The 23,928-nt window shown below is 35.9% G+C and overlaps 1 long non-coding RNA gene across 1 annotated transcript in view; it reads left to right on the top strand.

The window, feature by feature from the left end:
- LOC128311240 (uncharacterized) overlaps positions 1 to 16,775 on the top strand; it is a 52,557-nt gene extending 35,782 nt beyond the window's left edge. Inside the window, exons 3-4 of the long non-coding RNA XR_008289428.1 lie at positions 9,765 to 9,833; positions 16,321 to 16,775. This is a non-coding gene — a long non-coding RNA (uncharacterized LOC128311240). The remainder of the gene's footprint in view (positions 1 to 9,764; positions 9,834 to 16,320) is intronic.
- The last annotated feature ends 7,153 nt before the right edge of the window (positions 16,776 to 23,928 follow it).

Here is a 23,928-nt window from a genome sequence, read left to right as displayed (position 1 = left end):
AACCTGCAGGTTTTCAGGTTGATTAAGGGAATCACTCTTAAAAAAAAATTAAGGTCTTTCCAACAGTGAAGATAGGAATATGGGAGCTCGTGATATGAGGGAAGTTAGAGAATGAGGCAAGGAAACACGCTAAGCACACAGAGAAGAGAAAATGGAGCTAGTTCAAGAGCTTTTACCAGCACAGAGGAGAAGATTGGAGATCCAAGAATGAAAAGAGAAGAAACTATTAGAGGAGTGCAGAACAAATATTTCTGCATGGCTTCTGATTTCTTTCTCAAACATCTAAAGAAGACTTCAAGTTTAAAGTTGTGGGTTGTGTCCAATAAGGAAAGGTTCTGCCAGGCATGATTTGAAATTGTGACTGGAAATATATATAGAAGTTCTATTTATAGATTCTATAGCTAAAGTTGAATGGAAGGAAACTTTAAATAATTTGTGATTGCATGGAAGTAGATCTTAAATAATATGGAATTTCTGCCTATTACAACATTAAAGGATTAACCTAGAAATGTCAATAGAATTTTTATTGGCTTTTCTGTAGGGCATAATTAAGCCTAGAAACTTTAACTCAAATGAAAATGCATAATTTTAGTGAATCAATATCCAAAAACCATTTCCATTTTCTTCTTTCCTTTAGGCATTATTTCTCAAAGTATTGTCTACCACCTGCCTACTATACTTTGAATGTTGAAAATGTAGATTTCCAGACCATACCTAGGTCCTACAGAATCACTGACCTAAAGCATAAGGGAAAAAATGATTCCACAATTAAATTTGAGTGTGATACTCAAAATACCCAAGATATCTGACTGTTGAAACACTGAAGTCACACTTGGTTTAAACTATTTTTAGTTTAGCAAGTGAGCAAAACATCATATTCTACCTCTAATTATGCTAGCAGGTGTTCACCAGATAATCAACTTGACTGGAAATCCATCACGGGTTTACACAGATTGGGTGAAAGTGATTAGGTTTAAAATTGCCAGCTTAGCTGTCATAGGGGGGGAGGAGTATAACAAAAAACAGGGTTCAGTTAGAGCAGTATTTGTGGGGTGAAGGGAAGACCTGCTTTTTTTCTCATTAGTTTTATTTCAAGACAACACTTGATGGGCATAAGGTAGGGGCATATGTTCAGGTATAGTTACACAAGCTTTGTATAAAGATTGAATTCCTAATGAGACAAAGAACATTACTAGATACCTGAGTGTGGGAGGATTACAGAAAGTTAAAGACTGAGTATTTGAGTTTATAATTCTGCCCTCTTGAGCTAATGGGAGTAAGCCTGTTTTTCAGATACTTAAGGACAGAAAGCTCTCCACATTTGTCCAAGTCTCCAAGTGAGACGGTCTTAGTTAAGGCAAGCCTTTTAAATATAATATGGTTTTCAATATTTCAGCAAATATTTATTGAGCACTTATTCTCTAGACACTGGGAAAGCTGATGAAAAAGAATGAAAAATCTTGCTGATCTAGAAGAGTTTACATTTAATGGAAAATACACCACTCCTGGTTGCTCCACTCTCTTAGTTGGAGCAGAAAACAATATGCTAAAGGTAGCATTACCTTTGTTCTGGACATACACCTCTATTAGTTACTAAACAGTGAGCCTCATTGGCAACCATACAAACATTCTGTTTCTATTAATCTTATGTTTAGTTGTTGAAGTTCAAAAATTAGAAGATCTTGACAGAACAGACTAATATAGTCTGGAGACTAGACTTGCCCCAAAAGGCAATAAAAATATTGAGGGGATTCATCAAGTAATACAAGGTGAAAGAGAATACAGTCTATTCTTATTTGAATGGTTTCCAAAGTGTCTTAGTTAGGGATTATTTGATTCCAAGTAACAGAATCCATTCAATGCAGCGTAGAAAACTAAAGGTGAATTTATTAGGACGAATCTATGTCTCACAGAGCAAAACGGCAACAACAAAGGATTCACAGGGTACTAAGTTTTGGCTCTAGCAAGTCAAGACGGCACACTCTCCAGTTTATGCTCTGTACATACGCACATGCCTTTATTCTCTCTGCTCATGCACTTTCTTTGCTTTATTAAATAAATGACTAGTCATTCTTCAACTTCATGTTGCTTTTTAATTTTTTTAGCTTTATTAAGATATAATCGATACACAAGAAGTTATACGTTTAATGTGCACCTTTAGATTAGTTTGAACATGTGCATACCCCCATGATACCAACTTCATAATAAATATATCATTCACCTCTCAAAATCCTCTTGTGTTCTTTTGTGTGTTGTGGTGTGTGTGTGTGTGTGTGTGTGTGTGTGTGTGTGTGTGATAAGAACACTTAAGAGGAGAACTGTCTTCTTAACATATGCACAATTGTGCATGTGCACTATTGTGCACAATACCACACCATTAAACGATAGATCCTATGTTGTGCAGCAGATCTCTAGAACTCATTACTTTTGCAGAGCTGAAATTTTATGCTCATTAAACAACTTCCCACCTCCTCCTCTCAGCTCCCGGCAACTACCACTCCATCTCCTGCCCCCATGAGTATGACAATTTTAGATACTCCCTATAAGTGGAATCACATGGCATTTATCCTACTGTATACCCAACAGAAATTATATAGTCTCTTGAATATCAGGAGAAGGATCGGTCCAGTTTATGCCCAGGTGTTACCCCAGCACAATTCCAGATGGTCATAGTGACATGACCCACAGTCTCCTTGCATCAATCATAACTGGAAAAAATTCCAACTCTAGATAAAAGCTGACATTTCTGACTTCTCCATACCTACAAGCAGTAGTTGAATTTTTCTGTGAACAATTCTACAACTGTGCTAAATATCTTAATGAAGTATGTAATCAAAAAGAAAATAGAAAGACACTCAAATGTGACCAGACCTTCAGATCTTTCCACATTTCAAGATGTCGTGTCTTCTCTCTCCGTAAACAATCTGCCTTCCCTCCTCACCCTCACTTGGGAATGATGGTCTGACCTCTCAGTTCATTGTGACATCAGAAATCATCACATGTAAACTTCTGCATCTCCAAGCCACCCTGGACACCATCATCATCATCCTCATCCTCATTGTTGTCAATTATGACATTAACAACAGCATCAACAATAATAGCAGCAACAACTGCACTTATCATTTCTTTCGTTTTTGCATCTGTTACCATGGAAAATTTGGCTTCTCAAAAGTCAGCTCTTTTACCAGCATTCATGGTTTCATCTCCTTTTACTTTTTAAAAGAATATTTTTTTCCTTTCAGTTATCGTTATTCCCCTGTACTATCAATCTTTCCTTTGTTGATCTAAACCATATATATAATGACATATATATATGTGTGTGTGTATATATATATATATATCGTAAGGCATTATATATAATCTAAACGATATATATATTATATATATTATATATAATCTAAACGATATATATATATTTATATATATATATCGTAAGGCATTATATATAATGTAAGGCATTATTGTAAGGCCTGTACTATTCCCATGTACTATCAATCTTTCCTTTGTTGATCTATATATACAGATCTATATATATATAGATAGATATGTATATAGATCTGTATATATAGATCTATAGATATAGATCTATATATACATATCTATATATATATAAACTGTTTATAAGTTTTAAAAAGTAAATACATGATGGGGTGCCTGGGTGGCTCAGTTGGTTAAGTGTCCGACTTTGGCTCAGGTCATGATCTCACAGTTCATGAGTTCAAGCCCTGCTTTGGGCTGTCTGCTGTCAGCACAGATCCCACTTCAGATATTCTGTCCCACTCTCTCTCTCTGCCCCTCCCCCACCCGTGTTGTTTCTGGTCTTTCAAAAATAAAATAAACATTTAAAAAAAAGTAAATATGTGATAAAGATAAACTCAAGGATCCCACTGAGAACCAGAAGACTTGAACTTTCAACCTTAAGAAATAATTTCTGCGTTACAAATTTATCTAATAATATTTAAATGAAGTTTTACTAATGTTTCCAAGATATTTCTCTGCAAGTATGTTAATGGAAACAGTGACAAGAAACTTAACTATAGTTTCAGATATAAAACAGATTTTTGCAGAATCTTAAATCAATAATAACTTAATATAAAATTTAGTTAAAAATAAAAATTAAAAATTAAATAAACTTAAAATTTAAAATTATTAAAAAAATTTAAATTAGTGAATTCTAGTCAATGAGGACAGTTGATGCCAAAAAATATCTCTAAATTCTTTTATATATTCTATTATATTTTAATATGTGTAATACCTAGAAAATAGAATATATCTAGCATATTCTGACATATATATATATGAATACATTACATATCAGACTTAATGTCTCTCAAGTATATTTGAAAAAAAGATCCAAACTTAATTTTCTATTCCAAAGCTAATTTTTGCCATACGACATATGAAATCGGATGAGATATATGTCCCTTGTTCCAAAGGGTTGCAACTAAAATACAATGAGATAATCCAAATCCTTCATAAAATATGTTTGAAAGAGATGCTATATAAAGTATCTTATGTAGTTTTTGATACATAGTAGGTATCTACAATTATTAACTCTGTTTCTTCCTTTATTCACCATTTTATTTTGTGAAAAAATAAAATTCTAGGGGTGGCTGGCTGGCTCAGTTGGTAGAACATGAGACTCTTGATCTTGGGGTTGTGATTTCAAGCCCCATGTTGGGCATAGAGCATACTTAACAAATAAAGTAATAAAATTATAGCTGTGGGAGCGAATTGGTGAAACAAATTAATGAATTCATTTTGACAAAGATAAGGCCATAATCATGATCTCTTCACTAGAATGCTTTCTTTGACCTCTTCATTGGGCTGAGCTCTGCTTTCCTCTCAAGACTGAACTGAGATTTCACTTAGTTAAAATTAAGTTAGGGAAACTTCTGATACCTCTTGTCTCCTGATTGTGAAGCTTCATGATGGGTGTAGCAGTCTGTCTTCCCTACTCGAATACAAATCCTTTAATAATAGGATCATGTTCTCATCCCCTAACCCAGTGTCTTATTTACAGTGGGTTCTAAACAAATTTTTATTGATTGAATAGTTAATTTTATATATGAAGTATTGAGTTGTTCAGTGACTCAATCACTTTTAATTTTGTTACTCGCTGGTTGGCTAAACATTTTGAGTGAGGGCTTTTTCAAAGTGACAAAAACCCAACTGAAACTAGTTTAAACCAAACAGGAGAATTTATTGATTTATAACCAAATTCCAATAAGGAGACAGGAGCAGACTTGGCCTTAGGAGATACTTGAATCATGGATAAATAGACTGTCAAAAGGGACTTCTCACTCTCTCTCTCTTATTATCATTTCCTCATATTTTTTTTCCTACAGATGGTTTTCTCCACGCAATAGGACACATGGTTTTAAAAAGTTCTGTATCCACATACACTCAGTCTGACAACTGAAGGAAGAGAGTCTCTCTCTTTTCTAGTTGAAAAATGTTTTGACAAAGAACTTACATTGACTATCTTTGTCTACCCCTTGAATAAGTTACCATAGCTGGGAAATGAAGCTTTACCAATTAACTTTTTATGCGAAACAAACAACCCTAAAACTTAGTGGATTATATTGCAGCTATGGGGTAGTCATTTGAAGTGGGTTAATTGAATGGTCTTTCTGGTTTGGTTGAGCTCATTTCTATAGTTAGGATCAACTATTCATCAGCTGGTCTTGCTCACCTAGGATGGTCTCAACTGGCATGCCATGTTTCTGCTTAATGTGCTTTCTCATTTTTTTTTAGTAAGGCATTCTGGGATTTATATGTTGGGGCTGGGCAGGTTTCAAAAGAAAAAAAAGAGAATGGAAATATGGAAGGACTCTTGAGGCCTTGGTTTGGATCTGGACTTTACTTACTTCAACTGCATCCTATTGGCCAAAGAATGTCATAAGGCAAGGCCAGATTGAAGAGGAAGAAAGAGACTCTGCCTTTTAATGGTAGGATGATAATGGTAGGACTTGAAAATGTTGGGGGTACAGGTAAAAGTAAAGGATTGTGGCAATCTATGTAGTCTACCACAGAGATAGAATATTGATAACGTATTATTTGTACACAATTTGGAGTATAGGGCAAGATCAGAAGAAATAAGATAGCACATACATCACTAGTGGGTCACCTATTCTGTTCTACCCATTGTTCAACAAAGGTTACTTGCACTTTCTTCCCTTAGTATTGTTCTTTGCCTAATTGGCCATGTTTCCGATGTTCCTCACACTTCTCTGCATATCTGATACTCCTCTAGCCTTTGAATCTAGTTTGATTGGTTGTCAATGGAAAATCTACAACCTGTGGGAAGGTTTCTCTGACTATTCTAGGTAAAGGTAATTTTTTCCTTCTTAGGACCTGTAGCAATGGTTCTCAATTTTGGCCACACATTAGAATCTTGTGGAAAATTAAAAAAATCCTAACATCCAGGTGACATCCCAGATTGACTAAGCCTGGATCTCCAGGGGAGGGATCCTAGCATCAGCTCCCCTGGTGGTTCTAATGCACAGCTAACATTAAGAATCACTGTTCTAGTTAAATTTACATTTGTAAATTAGCAAAGTTGAGTTTCAGTGGTTTATTTCCATCCAAATTGTGAGGTCTTTGAGGGCAGGGACCTAGTATGATACTTTATACCTAGTTGGTACTCAACCAGGGTTGCTGATAAAGTGAGCTAGATTTAAGATTCATTTTTTATAATAAAATTCAATACAGCCATATAAATTTTAAATGAGACATCTTTTCAAAAATCATAACTTTTTCTTATTTTAGAAAATCAGTAAGTTAATTTTTCAGAAATAGTTATAAAGTCAACAAAATCTGAACATTAAACTGATTCATATTTTTGATATGTTAATTTGTAAATATATTTTTCACATAGATGTATTTGGTTTTGTCTTCCCAACTTTTATTATATTACAGGAAGTCTTTACTTTATTTATATTTCTCCACAACTATACCTGTCCCTGGCCTAGTATAAAGTTACTTGATTGATGTATTTATTGGTGTATTTTTAAAATAATTTTTAATGGCCAAAACACAAATAATTACATAGATATATGTGTATACATATATATGCATATATATATGCATATATACTTCCATATATATGTGTGTATACATATATATATGTGTGTATATGTGCATACATATATATATGTGTGTATATATATATATATATATATATATATATGTGCATATATACTTCCATAGAATTAAATTGATTTTTGCCATGGCAGTGAGGGTGGCTGTTAGAAAAATATAATTTACACTTGCTTTCAGACATTAAAAAATAATATTCAGCTAAGCAATAAATCAACCTTAAAATACAAATGTACCTTCACAACAGAAATAGATGAAGAAACGATTGACTTGAATTGCTTAGTCATTTCACGCAATGATACCAGGGTAAAATATTTCAAAATTGTTCTTACTGAACATTCTTCTATTCCTCCCACATACGCAAAAGAAAAAAGAAATTGTTGTACAGTCAAAGTAAATTTACATACATATGTACAATCTGAACTCCCTCAGAAAAGCAAGAAAAAGAAAAATTTCTTTTATGTCCTTGGAACATATTGTTTACAGAAAAGAGATCTTTCTCCTGTTACTTTGGGTATTCTTTACTTCTCTAGCTAAAAGATAATGGTGGATAAAATAATAAAGAGGAGAAATAAATATAAGATCTATTTATGTGGAGGGTCTGAAGGTGGTGTATGTGTTTACACATATTTGACCTACACTTTAATAAGACATAAGTTTATCACTTAAAAACACTGCACTGCTTCCACTTCCTTCAAAACAAAGAAACAAACTTTAAAAGTAGTTAAGGATATATAACAAAATGGCAAAGAAAGACTGATATCCTCAAAAAGAAAAAAATTGTTTTCCTCATGAAAGCCTTGAAATTAAAGCAGTGGCTTTAACATATATCAAAATGTGATTTAAGACTTTCACATTTCATAACTGAGAAATGTAGGAGATCTACCTAGAATCATCCACCTACACTCAGGAAGAGTTGCACAAAATGGCACAGTATAGTTACAATAAATAATTGCCCTGCATTTTTCCTATTTATTTTGACTTTCTCATTATTTTGGGCTAATTAGTAACCAGTATGAGAAAAGTAGGCTTGGGAAGATTGGAAGGGAGCCATGTCAGGAACATCACATACCTTATAACAACATTGTCCTTCTTATTACGTGAAAGGAAAAAAGAAATACATACCTGAAACTAATGAAACATTGTTTGTCAACTGTACTCAAATGAAACATTTTTTAAAGAAATATATAAATAACGAGATTTTATAATCACGTCCCCTTGCTCTCCCACCAAAAAGAGTTTCTGCTAGTCCTTGGTCACCCAGCATTTGCTATACAGAATGAAGATCATGGGTGGCAGAGTAGGAAACAAGACTGGCTGTATAGGTTCTACTTTGGAAAGTTTTTATTCACAGAAATTGTCTTGAAGTAGAGAATAGGGATCCAAAAAATATTAATGGGGTAGAACTGGTAATACTAGATGAATTGTTGAATGTATGAAGTCAAGAAAGGGAAATGTGAGTATGATTTTCAGATTCATTGTTTGGGCACCCAGGGGGGTGGTAGAGTACATAAAACATAGGAAGAATGAAGGGTTTAGGAGTAAAAATATAGAGTTCAGTTTTGGATATGTTTGGGTAATTGTGGAATACACACGGAGAAAGCAGTTGGATGGATGGGTTTGGAGTGTGGAAGGGAGCATTAACTGTAGCTGTAGACGTGGGGATCTAGTAACAACTAACAATTGAACAACATTTGTTCTCCATTATGTGCTATTGTAAGCATTCACATCAGAGGATGAGTCAATTATGAGAAAAGTACATCACTGTTATCATCAACTCCATTTTACAGATGAGGAAATTTGGTCTCCATGAGGTAAGGTAACTTGCTAAAAAGTGGAAGAAAGTGGAAATGGCAGAGCGACTGTTCTAAATAAGACACCCTGTCTTCAGAGTCCAAACTCTTAACCACTTACCTCCTATTGCTTCACATAAAACAGGTCATTGAAAGAGTTTAGGAAGCATGAGAAAATTTACCCAGTGCTTAAAAGTATGGAACACGTGACTTGATATTCTTGAAATCTTTGTAATCAAGTGAGAGCGACATTAAAGTATATGAATTCACTGATGAACAATACAACTCAGTTTATCTGTATGTACCCAAATGTGCAGTACAGATCTTAAATTCAATAGGCATTTATAAATGGGAATAACAATAGGAGATGGAGTTAGTGAAGATATCTGACTTAACAGCATTCTCTAAAATTGAAACTTCAGAAGTTGTCAAGAGCTAGGGAATGAAAGACCTCATGTGCCTTGAGCTTGCTGCTGAAGCTTAAAGGCCTTCAAAAATTATTAGAGTCGGAAAGAGTTGGGCAGTAAAGAAAATTCAATGAGGCTAATATAAGAAGAAGCTGTGGGATCGTAACGAAAGAATGGAGTCAGTTTGTGGGGAGTACTGGGGAGAATTGGCAGGAGTATCGGCAGGGAGTATTGGTAGGGACAACAGAACTTCCAATCAGTATTTTAAGGCAACTCCGAAGATGAAAGAGATAGAAAAGGTCCATGATTTTTTTGGCAAGATTATCTCAAGATCTAAAGAATTACTCTCAGCCATCACAGGAACTTGCAAGAGATGATGAAATGATACGGGATCCTCTTCAAGAATTTAAATATGTGTTAAATATTTATATCTCTTTGGCCTTATCTTTCCCCTCTTTCTCAGTGTACCTCTGGAACTAGATGATCCAGCCATACCAACCGTTTTAGAACAGGTGCTTTTCTCTCTTCACAGGTAATAAAATAGGTAAATAACAAATGTAAAGTACTAACCTGGCACTAAGTTGGTAACTCTAGGCTTTTGGGGTAGCCACTTAACTTTGGATCGACTAAAATTGAGGCATTTACTAAAGAGATACTTAACCAAAGTTTCTCCCATCACATTTGTCTAAGACTGTTCCTCAATAGGAGCCTTACAAAAAAACACTTGTAATTTTCTGGAAACTAACTTGTGTTGTGGAAAATGGTGAACAATACATGATGATGTACTCTATCTTGAAAATTTTTGGTTTTATAGCTGATATTTTCAGTAGCAATGTTTCCCTCAATTATTCTTTAATTGAAAGAAGCAAAAACTCCTAATACAAGAAAAGAGAGAGAAGCAAACCAAGAAACAGACTCTTAACTAGAGAGAAGATCTGATGGTTACTAGAGGGGAAAGGGGTGGGGGGATGGGTACAACAGGTGATGGGGAATAAGGAGAGTGCCTATTGTGGTGAGCACCAGATGTTGTATGTAAATGTTGTATCACTAAATTGTACACTTGAAACTAACATTACACTGTATGTTAACTAACTGAAGTTTAAATAAAAAATTTAAAAAAACCCTCCTACCATAGACACTATTTATTTGTTTGTTTATTATGTATTATTTAAATTTTAGTTAACATACAGTGCAATATTGGTTTCAGGAGTAGAAGTCAATGATTCATCACTGACATACAACACCCAGCGCTCGTCACAAGTGCCCTCCTTGGTACCTATCACCCATCTAGCTCATCTCCCACCTACCTTCCTCCTTCAACCCATAGTTTGCTATCACTAAGAGTCTCTTGTGGTTTGTTTCTCTCTCTTCTTCCACCCCCTGTCCCCTATGTTCATCTCATTTGTTTCTTAAATTCCTCATATGAGTAAAATCTTATGGTATTTGTCTGTCTCTGATTGACTTATTTTGCTTAGTACAATACATTCTAGCTCCATCCACGTCATTGCAAATGACAAGATTTCATTCTTTTTGATGGCTGAGTTAGATTTCATGGTGTGTGTGTGTGTGTGTGTATATATATATATATATATATATATATATATATACATGTATATGTATGTATACATATATATGTATGTATGTATACATGTATACATATATGTGTACACTACATCTTCTTTATCCATTCAACAATCAATGGACATTTGGGCTTTCTCCATAGTCTGGCTATTGTTGATAATGCAGTGCATGTACCCCTTTGAATCTGTATTTTTGTATCCTTTGGGTAAGTAACTACTAGTGCAGTTGATACACTTAGGGTAGGTCTATTCTTAGTTTTTCAAGGAGTCTTCATATTGTTCTCTTCTTAGTTTTTCAAGGAGTCTTCATATTGTTCTCCAGAGTGGCTACCCCAGTTTGCATTCCCACCAACAGGGGATGTGCAGCAGGGATCCCATTTCTCCTCAATCTTGTCACAACCTGTTGCTTCTTGTGTTGTTAATTTTAGCCATTCTGACAGGTGTGGGATGGTTATCTCATCATGGTTTTGATTTGTATTTCCTTGATGTTGAGTGATGCTAAGCATCTTTTTGTGTGTCTGTTAGCCATTGGATGTCTACTTTGGAAAACTGTGTATTCATGTCTTCTGCCCATATCTTAACTGGGTTATTTGTTTTTTTGAGTGTTGATTTTGATAAGCTCTTTATAGATTTTGGATACTAACCCTTTATCAGATATGCCATTTGCAAATAGCTTCTCCCATTCCATAGGCTGCCTTTTAGTTTTGCTGATTGTTTCCCTCACTGTGCAGAAGCCTTTTAATCAAGTCCCAATAGTTCATGTTTGTTTTTGTTCCCCTCGCCTTTGGCAAGTTGTCTAGTAAGAAGTTGCTGTGGCAGAGGTCAAAGAGGTTGCTGCCTGTGTTCTCATCTAGGATTTTTTGGTTTCTTACCTTGCATTTAGGTCTTTTGAATTTTTTTTTTTTGTATGCTCTAAGAAAATGGTACAGTTTCATTCTTCTGCGTGTTGCTGTCCAGTTTTCCCAAAACCATTTGTTGAAGAGACTGTTTTCCATTGGATATTCTTTTCTGCTTTGTTGAATATTAGTTGACTTATAGTTGTGGGTCCATTTCTGGGTTTTCTGTTCTGTTGCATTGATCTATGTGTCTGTTTTTGTGCCAGTACCTGACTGTCTTGATCACTACAGCTTTGTAATATAACTTGAAGTCCAGAATTGTGATGCCTCCAGCTTTGCTTTTTTTTTTTTTTTATCCATGATTGCTTTGCTATTTGGGCTCTTTTGTGGTTCTAAAACACATATTCCAAAATCCAAACAGATTTTAGGAGTGTTTGTTCTTGTCCTGTGAAAAATGATGGTGGTATTTTGATAGGGATTGCATTAAATATTTAGATTGCTTTAGGTGACATTTTAGCAATGTTTCTTCTTCCAATCCATGAGCATGGAATGTTTTTGCATTTCTTTGTGTCCTCTTCAATTTCTTTCATAAGAGTTCTATGGTTTTCAGAGTACAGATCTTTTACCTCTTTGGTTAGGCTTATTCCTAGGTATCTGATGGTTTTGGGTGCAATTGTAAGAGGGACAATTTCTTGATTTCTCTTTCTGCTGCTTCATTATTGGTATATAGAGATGCAACAGATTTCTTAGGGCATGTGGGTGACTCAGTTAACTTGTTAAGCCTCCAACTCTGGATTTCAGCCTAGGTATGATCTCATGGTTTGTGAGATCAAGGCACACATCAGTCATCGGTGCTGTCAGTGCAGAGCCTGCTTGGAATTCTCTCTCTCCCTCTCTCTCTGCCCCTCCCCTTTTCATGCTCTCTCTCTCTCAAAATAAATAAATGAATAAATAAATAAACTTTAAAAAGAAAAAAGAAATGCAACAGATTTCTATATGTTGATTTTGTATCCTGTGATTTTACTGAATTCACGTATCAATTCTAGCAAATTTTTGGTAAGTCTTTTGTGTTTTCTACATAGAGTGACACGTCATCCGTGAATAGTGAATGTTTGACTTCTTCCTTGCCAATATGGATGCCTTTTATTTCTTTTGGTTGTCTGATTGCTGAGGCTATGACTTCCCATACTGGGTTAAATAACAATGCTGAGAGTGGACACACTGTCTTGTTCCTGACCTTAGAGGAAAAACTTTCCGTTTTTCCCCATTGAGGATGATATTATCTTCGGGTCTTTCAAATATGGTCTTTATTTTGTTGAGGTATGTTCCCTCTATCCCTCCTTTGTTGAGGGTTTTTATTAGGAATGGATGTTGTCCATTGTCAAATGCTTTCTCTGCATGTATTGAGAGTATCATGTGTTCTTTTCTTTTATTAAAGTGGTGTATCACATTGATTGATTTGCAAATATTGAACCACTCTTGCAGCCAAGGAATAAATCCTACTTGATCATAGTGAATGATTCTTTTCATGTACTGCTGGATTCAATTTGCTAGTATTTTATTAAGAATTTTTGCATCCATGTTCATTAGTGATATTGGCCTGCAATTCTCTTTTTTAGTGGGTTCTTTCTGGTTTGGGAATCAAGACCTTGTGGAATGAGTTAGGAAGTTTTCCTTCCATTTCTATTTTGTGGAACAGTTTCAGAAGAATAAGTATTAATTCTTCTTTAAATATTTTGTAGAATTTCCCTGAGATGTCATCTGGCCCTGGACTTTAGTTTATTGGGAGATTTTTGATTACTGATTCAATTTCTTTGCTGGTTATCAGTCTCTTCAAGTTTTCTATTTCTTTCTGTTTCAGTTTAGTAGTTCATATGTTTCTAGGAATTTATCCCTTTCTTCCAGATTGCCCAATATTTTGGCATATATTTTTTCACAGCATTCTCTTATAATTGTTTATATTTCTGTGGTATTGATTGTGATCTCTCCTCTGTCATTTGTATCATTTGGGTCCTTTTGTTTTTCCTTTTGATAAGCCTGGCTAAGGGTTTATCAATTTTGTTAATTATTTCAAAGAACTGTCTCTTTGTTTCATTGATCTCTTCTACTGTTTTATTTATTATTTAGTTTGTCTTTATATCATTTATTTCTGCTCTAATGTTTACTATTTTCCTTCTTCTGCTGGCTTTACACTTTATTCCTTTTCTAGATCCTTTAGGTATAATATTAAGTTGTGTATTTGAGACCTTTCTTGCTATAGGCCTGTATTGAAATATACTTCCCTCTTAGGACTGCCTTTGCTACATCCCAAAGGTTTTAGACTGTCGTATTTTCATTTTTATTTGCTCCCATGTATTTTTAATTTCTTGTTTAATTTTTTGGTTAAACTATTCATTCTTTAGTAGTATGGTTTTTAGCTTCCATGTGTTTGAGGGCTTCCAAATTTTGCCTGCTGGTTGACGTCAAGTTTCATAGCATTGTGATCTGAAAATATGCATGGTATGATTTCAATCTTTTTCTACTTATTCAGGGCTGATTTGTGACTCAGTATGTGATCTATTCTGGAGAATGTTCCACGTGCACTCAAAAAGAATGTGTAGGGGCGCCTGAGTGGCGCAGTCGGTTAAGTGTCCGACTTCAGCCAGGTCACGATCTCGCGGTCCGTGAGTTCGAGCCCCGCGTCGGGCTCTGGGCTGATGGCTCGGAGCCTGGAGCCTGTTTCCGATTCTGTGTCTCCCTCTCTCTCTGCCCCTCCCCCGTTCATGCTCTGTCTCTCTCTGTCCCAAAAATAAATAAACGTTGAAAAAAAAAAAAAGAATGTGTATTCTGCTGCATTAGCATGGAATGTTCTGAATATATCTATTAAGTCCATTGGGTCCAGTGTGTCATTCAAAGTCATTGTTTTCTTGTTGAGTTTCTGCTTAGGTGATCTGCACATTGCTATAAGTGGTGTGTGACAGTCCCCTATTATTATTGTGTTATTATCAATAAGTTTCTTTATGTTTGTTATTAATTGATTTATATATTTGGGTGCCTCCAATTTGGGGGCTAAATATTTACAATTGTTAGATCTTCCTAATCAACAGACCCATTAATTATGATGTAATGCCTTTCTTCACTTCTTGTTACAGTCTTTGTTTTAATATTCTAATTTCTCTGATATAAATATGGCTACCCTGGCTTTCTTTTGATTCCCATTAGCATGATAGATGGTTCTTCATTCCTTCATTTTCAATCTGCAGGTGTCTTATAGGCAGGATATAAATGGATCTTATTTTTTAATCCATTCTGATACACTATGTTGTTTGATTGGAGGATTTAATCCATTTATATTCAGAGTAATTATTGAAAGATTTAAATTTAGTGCCATTGTGTTATCTGTAAAGTTGATAATTCTGGTGATATTCTCTGGTCCTTTCTACTCTGGGTTTTTTTTTGGGGGGGGTTGGTCTTATTTTTCCTTTCACTCAAACCATACCTCTTAAAATTTCTTGTAGGTCTGGTTTAGTGGTCATGAACTCCTTTAGTCTGTGTTTGTCTGGGAAAGTCTTTATCATTTCTTCTATTTTGAATGAGAGCCTTGCTGAATAAAGTATACTTGGTTGCATGTTTTTCCTATTTAGCATGTTGAATATATCTTGCCATTTATTTCTGGCCTGCCAAGTTTCTGCGGACAGATCTACTGTGAACCTGATCTGTATTCCCTTGTAGGTTAAGGACTTTTTTTTCCCCTTGCTACTTTCAGGATCCTTTCCTTGTCTGTGTCTTTGGTGAATTTGATTATGATACGTCTTGGTGATGCCAGCTTTTGTTGAATTTAATTGGAGTTCTCTGTGCTTCTTGGATTTTGATGTCTGTGCTTCCACAGATTAGGAAACTTTTCAGCTATAATTTGCTCACATAAACCATCTACCCTTTTATCTCTTTCTTCATCCTCTGGGACTCTTATGATATGAATGTTATTATGTTTGAAAAAATTGCTGATTCTTAAGTCTGCCTTTGTAATCCCTGATGTTTGTTTCCCTTTTCTTTTCAGCTTCATTATTTTTCAGAGTTTTATCTTCTATATTGCTAATTCCACCCCTCTGCCTTGTCCATTCTCATTTTTATTGCCTCCATTTGGGTTTGCATCTTGGTTATAGCATTTTTAATTTTGGCTTAACCAGATTTTTGTTCCTCTATGTCTGCAAAAAGGGATTCTCTGGCGTTTCTATGCTTTTTCCAAGCCCAGCTAGTATCCTTATAAATTGTTTAAAATTCAAGTTCAAACATCTTACTTATACCTGCATTGATTAAATAAATCCTGACCATCATTTCTTCCTGTTCTTTCTTTTGAGGTGAATTCCTCTGTCTTGTCATTTTGGAGGGAGATAAAATATTAATAATAATAGAATTAAATAAAAATTTTAAAAAATCAAATAAAAGAAGCTAGATCCTAGGTGTGTTTTGGTCTGCTTGTTAAGAGAAGCTTGATAGAAAAAAGAGAAAAGGAAAAAGATGACTGAAGAAAAATTAAAAATTTAAAAAATTAAAAAAGTAAAACGATAAAATAAGATTAACATAAAATAAAATTTTTTAAAAATTTGTTCTTTTTCTATCCAAGAATCAAAAGAAAAACAACAAAACAACAACAAAAACAAAAACAGAAGCAACAACAACCAAATGAACAAACAAACAAAAAAACCCAAATGAAGGGAGAGTCAGTTTCCCCTAGGGCTGAAACTTTGCAGCAGTTTACAGTAAGTAGACTAAACTTGTTGAAGGGATTTGTGATGGTGTTCTAAGGGAGGGGCTTGCTGCTCTGGCTCTCAGGCCTATAGGCCCTAGTGTTGATGTGCCTGGAGAGCACTGGGGGGTGGGGCTTGGTGTAATGGCTCTATTCTCCACTCAGTGGTGCTGTTTAGCTCACTGGGATTGATCAGTGCTGGTGGGCTAATAGTGGAAAATGGCTTCACTGGTTCTCTAGTCTCCAGAGCAGGAGTTTGCATCCTTGAACATGAAGACATGCAATCACCCTTCCTGTGTCCCCTGCTTCTGTCAGCTCCCTGCCTTCCCCCTGTGCCAGAGCTATCTGTCTACCAGGTGGCACCTCCCTTCAGAGTTTTATCTGACACAGGGCTCAGTTTGAAAACCCCATACTTCTGTGCCCCTGCACAGTTCAGACCCACAGTGATCTTCTGGGGGAGGGTTTCGCCATGCTGTAGCCATGGCTGGCTTGTCCCAGTAAATGGTGCCACAGCGTAGCGGTAGTGGCTCAGAGTTTATGGTAAATCACAACGCACAGCTGGCACCAGAGTTTTTCTGCCCTGGGTGTTCCTGCCCTAGGTGTTCAGGTGAACAAGACAGCTTGATGGTCTTTTGCCTGCAGAAAGGCCACATCACCTCTACCAAATGCATTCCAAGAAGGGGAACTACTTCTCCCTGTGCAACCCAGGGAATCCTCAGACCACACTACCTACTCCTGAGGCTCTGCCCTGCTCCCTTGCCAGAGCACCACCAGACGCTGACCTCTGAAACTTTAGACTCTGTGGTCCACTGTTGATAAAAAAAAAAAAAACCCAAAAACAACCTGCCAGTATTGAAGCCTTCTCCTTTTCCCCCGTCAATGGTTTTGGGGAGCAGTTTTCTTGTGCTGTCCCCTATGCATGTTTTCACTCTTTCTCTGTAGATGATTTCAGGGGGACTGTTTTCTTGCGCAAACCTAATCTGCTGCTCTCTCTCCCTTCTGTCTTTCTCCTCTCTGTGAAAACGGCAATTCTCTCCCCCAATTTACCTCTTCCCATGCATACTTGCCATGTTATTTCCTGCAAATTATGCAGATTGTTCTGTTAATCCTCAGATCAATTTCCTAGGTGTTCAAAATGGTTTGATGCTGTAGCTGAGTTCAAGGGATGAGACAAGCCCAGGGTCCCTTTACTACTCTGCCATCTTCACTCCTCCTCCTAATTATTTTTACTTTATTATAGTAGGATATTTAGGATGGTTGTATATACTTCAATTCATTCATTCATTCATTTAACCCGTATTTATTGAGTAGCTGACACTATGTTTCAGTTTTTAAAATTTGAGGTTTGTGCAAATCACCTTATCATTTGTGCAAATCACCACTCACATTGAATTTCCTGCACATCAGGACTCTGCACAGATCTTGTACCTTTTCTATAAGAACGCAGGCTGTACCATCTAATTCATCCTATACAATGATATCTTTTCTAAAAGGACATCTTGTTTGTTTTCCACTTGAATGCCATCAATGGTGTTTGCCTAACTGTTAAAGTTATACATTTTTAGTGTTATAATTAAGGCTTTCCTCAATCTAACACCTTTTTCTCCATAACAATCTCTTCCCTCCAGTCAAATACACCTGGAAGAATCAAATTGCTAATTAACTCACAGTTTCTGGCAAACTATTTTATTCCTGGTGAAAAAACCACAAAGACTGTAAAAGAATGGAACAATATAGAAAAGTGGAGTTGGATGATTCAAAAACGAATTTACTTTTATCATATTCACACTAAAATATAAATTGTAGGTCTTGCATGTGCGTGACAGATGGGAACTTGTCTCTGAAGTAAAAGTATGCTAAAAAATACGACTCAGGTGTTAATAATTTGCCAGAGTGTAGGAAAACCAGGTATGTTAAGAGCATTGGAAATATTTAAGCTTTTCATGTCATTGCCAATGTCAGAAATTCATGTCTATAAATTGTAGTTTAAACTAAACTGCTAACCTGCACAAGCACCTCATTTTAAGACAAACATAGGCAAAAAAGGTCACAAAGTACTGTGCCTGGTATATGTCGGAAATTATCTTCCTAAAAATAATATGTCTCTTTCCTAGTTATATCCCTAGTACAATAAGTTAACTAAATTTAATCTTTAAAAATAAATTAAATTTAAAAGTGAATTTCTTTGTGTCCTAACAGAGATTCATCTCCCCCCAAATCTGTTAAAACTTAATATCTATTTTAGCAATAAACAGCACATAAAATGAACATCTCTAGGCTTTTATTGATGGGCCAAGTGTCCAGTTGAATAGATGCAGCTGATTTGAAACTTCTGGAAGCTTCAATTTTCACTCTGCATAGTTCTTTGCTTATTTTATTCTTATACTTTTATCATCTGTCTACAAATCTCGGACAACAATGTTCACCACAGTGACACTAAAGTACTCTGACATGAGGTGGGTGTTTTCTTTCTGAATATATATATATATATATATATATATATATATATATATAAAATTAACTAGTGAGAAGTTTAGATCTCAGCTCCTGCTGGGAACAAAGCTTTAAGAACTGTGTCTTGATGATATCCCATAGAGCACCTACCAGCTGAAAAGATGCTATGGTTTTGTAACTGTAGTAGGAGATTTTAAAGTATCAGTTCGAAAAAAATTTTCTTGTATCTCCTCCCTGGGATCCTGCTGTCCAGCAATGAGCCTGAATTTAAAGGGCAGGGCAGGGCAGAATGTCAAATTCTTAGAGGCAGGATACTTGCTTCATGCCAGAGGAATTCAACTACCCTTAGACACCTACAGAGCTTCAGTTACCCTCTCTTTCAGAACATCGAGTGGGCGCTCGACACTTTAAATGGATCTGTACTTCAAAGAAGAGAATACCTGAAATGATGTCTTTCAAAAACCTGTTTCTCCCTAAATAAGTCATAAAAGACAAGGCTTTACATGTGTAATAAAATCTGTGTGTGTGTGTGTTTGTGTGTGCACATGCATGTATTTTAATTATCATCAACTTCACCAATAACAAGGTGTCTACTGCACTCTATTGCAGATTTTTACTTCAAAGACTCATGATTATAATAATGTTTATCATCAAATGTATCATACATGCCATCCTATCTGGAGCTTGACCTCTCATGCACCAAGCTTCAGGATAAATTCTACCGACACAAGTTGTATATTAAGAGTAGCTCATACTCTCATCTCTGTAGTGCATCTCATGGAGAATCTTGCTGGGGCCAGAGTGCCAATGAAGGGACATTGCCTGTTGGTATTTTACCTTTTACAGGACAGACATGAGAAAGCAGCCTCACCAGTAATCAGATTGAATGACAACAAGAAGACTTGATATGTGGTTATCTACTGTTCACAGAGGTCATCTGGAAATAGCTGCTAAACACCTAGAGATCTTAGGTCGTGAAGAATATTGTGAATAAAAACCTCAATTCTTCTGGAAAGTCAAGATCACATGCGTGGCTCTTTCTGCTGGGAAAGCTGGGAGTGAGGTCTCAGACTCATGTAGCTCAGATTCCAGGTAGCCCAGTACAACTTAGAAAATGCCACCTATTGCACCTAGAATGTTTGATGTGAGTCAAGAGTTGGGGTATACTTTTTGCAAAATTTATCTCATGTGGTCTTCATAACCATGCAATGAAGCAGAAACGATTCCAATCCCCCATTTTCTAGTTATGGAACTGGAATATAATAAGATCATATAACTCTACCAGGGTTACATGGTAAGTGGAAGAGCCGGTTTTTGTACCTAGTTTTTCTAAACACTGCAGATACATAGATATGGCAGATAAATAGATGCTCATTTATAAAACACTGACCAGATTTATTTATTTTTACAATGTCAATGTATTATTGTTAGCATTAAAAAGTGTTACAGAAAGCTATAGATGCATTGGGTTGATTAAGCAGCATTGTTGGCTATGACACCAAAATTGATTCCAAATGAAGAACTGATAACATCTAACATGTGTTGATTTCTTCCTTCCCATTTCTATTTAAGAAGTGCTAGAAGGCAGGCTAGGAAAAACATTGTGACCAAGGGTACGTCTAGGGATGGTCCAGGGTAAAAGTATCAAATAGCTGGTTTATCAGCAGTTTCAGTGCCTTCATAAGAACTTCAAAATTCCCAGGAGGAATGACTATCCATTAGCTCCCTTAACTCCCACACTAAGAGACTTGACTGAACTCTATCTAGCATGGCTTATGCTGGCCCATGACCATCTCCGTAGAGTAACCCCAGTCCCCTCAAATTACTTGCCTGAGAAAACTCAACAGTGTCCAAATAATTTACTGTTTGTTCCAGCCAAAATATGACTATAGGGCCCAATACCCTTTTTCTTGGAGTGGTCACTTTAACAACTTGCAATTATAAATCCTTTCTCTTCCCTTTGAGATGTAAATATTCTACAAGGGCCTGGGAGCTATCTCATTGAAATGGAAACATCCAGAGACATAGTTCTCTAGTTTCCCAGTTTCTAGGAGTTGGAGTGGGGGTAAGAACCTAACTATGGTAGATGTCTCATTCCAATTTGCAAAACTAGCTCCTCTCCTAAAGATCTGAAAATTTGTTTCTTCATCAGATGAACACCAGTCAACAAACTCAGATATCCTAATCACAATGATTATGCCCCATTAACAAACTTAGAACTCAGCACTTTTCTTTAGCACACCCCAGCGTTTAAAAAAGGTTCCCACCTTATTTTTTTTATTTTTATTTTTTTAGGGGAGTTCAGTGAGCTGAGTTTATACTGAGTCTCTCTCCCTTATTGTAATTGTCTGGGTAAAATCCGTCTTAGCAGCTTTCACAACGTCCAGGTTTGTTTCTCTTTGTCTTTCTCTAGACTTTCCCGCTGAGCTAATATCCCTTGTCAGGATGTTCAACGTTGACTTGGCATCCTCAGAAATGTCCTTAGACCGAGAAGTTCCCTAAAATTTCCTTATAATTTATTTGCTTTTCTAGGACTTTACTAGCTGTGTACTTCTCAAATATTAATTCACATATGGATTGTGTAGGGAACTTGTTAAAATTTAGACTCCTGCCAGTAGTTATAGGTTAAGGCTCAGGATTTTGCACTTCTTCTAGATTTCCACATGATACAGATGCTACAGGTCCATGAATCTACTTTCAGTAGCAAGGCGCAGGAAGACCCCTCGTTATATTGATCTACAGACCCTTTGTAGTCATTGTTGAATGATCTGCTCAGTGACGCTCTCTCTAATTATGCTACTTAAACAGCAATTCCTCTCCAGTCCCTATTCTTGATATTCCCTTCTCTCTTCTCTGCATTTCTTTCCTCCAAAGCTCTTTTCCCTGAATTATTTTACTTTTATTTATTTATTATGTATTTCTTCCTAGAATGATATAAGCTACATGAAGACACAGATTCGTGCCCTTCTTGTGTCATATCTATGTTGTCTAGAACATGTCTTGCCACCCCATAGGTGCTCAAAGGATGAATTTGATGAATTAGGTAGATTGTCCTAAATTATACATAGAGCCAATGCTGATTATATAGCAGAAATTCCACGCAACATGGGGGAAGTATCATGGATAAAAGGACCGATACACTTTCTTCAAGTGTTACCATCCAGGTAACTATCAGTAACTTCTTTGGCTATTTGAGGAATCAGCTACTACCCAAATTGGCTATTTGGGCCAATCTGAAAGATTAACTAATTAATTAACTAGCTGTGTAAAATAAGACCCATATTCTTTCTACTTTTAGTCGTTTTTAATAACTATATTCTGCATTTCAAATTTTATAAACCCAATGGCAAACGTGTAGGAAAATAGAGTAAACTTTGCTCTTTTCAAATTAATTTGGTAATTTTTTCCTTGCTACTGCCTCCTCTTACTCACTTTTATTCTTCTTAACCCCAAATATTTACTTTCTCTTATAAAAGGTACGATCATATAAAAATTAGAATATCTGTTCAGCAGCGAGGCTACAACGGACGGTGCAGCACAAATCCCTGTACACATCAGCATTTAGCACAATGGTTCTTAACCCTACCAATGTCTCCTTTTTATAGCTAATATTTTATAACAGCTCCATTACCACATTACAGAGTCAAGTTAAAAAAATAATATGTTATGCCTTACATGTAATATGAATGAAGCCTAATAGAAAGGTATTTGTAGTAAAATAATTAAAAAAGTAATATATAAATACTGGTATACAGTTATAGCAGAACTGTTTTGAAAATTTCTCATTTTCCTCATACAAACCCACACTCTAGGGTTTGGCACCCACTAGATTGTAGACTAGATTTTTTATGTAAACAACTCTCCTAGTGTTTTTTTTTCTTAAACATTTACTTATTTTCAAGAGACAGAGACACAGCGCAAGGGGGGAGGTGCAGAGAGAGAGGGGGACAGAATCTGAAGCAGGGTCCAGGCTGTGAGCTGTCAGCGCGGAGCCTCACGTGGGGCTTGAACCCACGAACAGTGAGATCATGACCTGAACTGAAGTAGGACGCTAAACCGACTGAGCCACCCAGGCGCCCCTAGAGCTTTATTGTAAGTACATGAGAAGGCATATATCTTTGGCAGTGTGCAGTTTTGTGTGAGTGTACACAGTATTCATGGACTTCCTATGTTTAAATTCTGGGAAATTGTGACAACTTTTCACTCCTGAGTGTGCTCTGTTAGTAACAGGAACCCTCCCTGTGCACCTAGCAATTTCCTTCCTGCTGAGCCACTCTTTATCTATGAGTAGGTTTGCTTCCCTCTAGGTTGAAAGCTGCCTTTGGTTGTTTTTTTTTGTTTTTTTTTTATTTCTCAATAGGCATTTTTAGGTCTTTTCACATTCTTAGCTCAGTTCACATCGTCCTCTCTCCAAAATGGTCATATTCTTCCAAAAGGGAAGTGCCCAGGATTTATTGTGATGCTATCGTTAATGTGTTATGCATAGGAAGTAATTTATGTGTATTAGTTCTGAAGCATAAGCATAAAAATGTCTTATTTTCCAACATTTTCCTCCTTCCTAGTGTGTCCTATATTTCTAGTATCTTGAAACTGTGTTCCTGTAACCTGTGTCTTCTTTCACCTTTGCATTTCCATTGTTATTATAAACTACTGGTCCTCCCTTATTTTAAAAAATTGTTATTTATGAAGATTTTTGTGACTTCCTTTGAAATGCATATCTTTGCTTGAGGCATACATGTTTAGCTCCACTATAAACAAAAACACACTATTATTTGGCATGATGTGTCATAACAAATAAGGAGATTATTAAATACATTGTTAAGTAAGGCCCATAAAATACATCTTTAAAGAGATTGAGGACTCTATAACAACATGCCAGAAGCAAAGAAGAGAGAATTGGAATTAAGTGATGATCAAAATCAGCCCCTTTATAATAAACCAAATTATGTATTATATATTCTAAAAAATCTTCATAAACTCTTCAAGGCCAGACTCCCTTTTGTTCTTTAGAACTAATACTGTGACACTCCT

The sequence above is a fragment of the Acinonyx jubatus genome, chromosome A1 (assembly GCF_027475565.1).
Source record: "Acinonyx jubatus isolate Ajub_Pintada_27869175 chromosome A1, VMU_Ajub_asm_v1.0, whole genome shotgun sequence".
NCBI lineage: Eukaryota > Metazoa > Chordata > Mammalia > Carnivora > Felidae > Acinonyx > Acinonyx jubatus.
The sequence above is the reverse complement of the archived record's forward strand: the minus strand, read 5'-3'. Positions and strand labels throughout refer to the sequence as shown.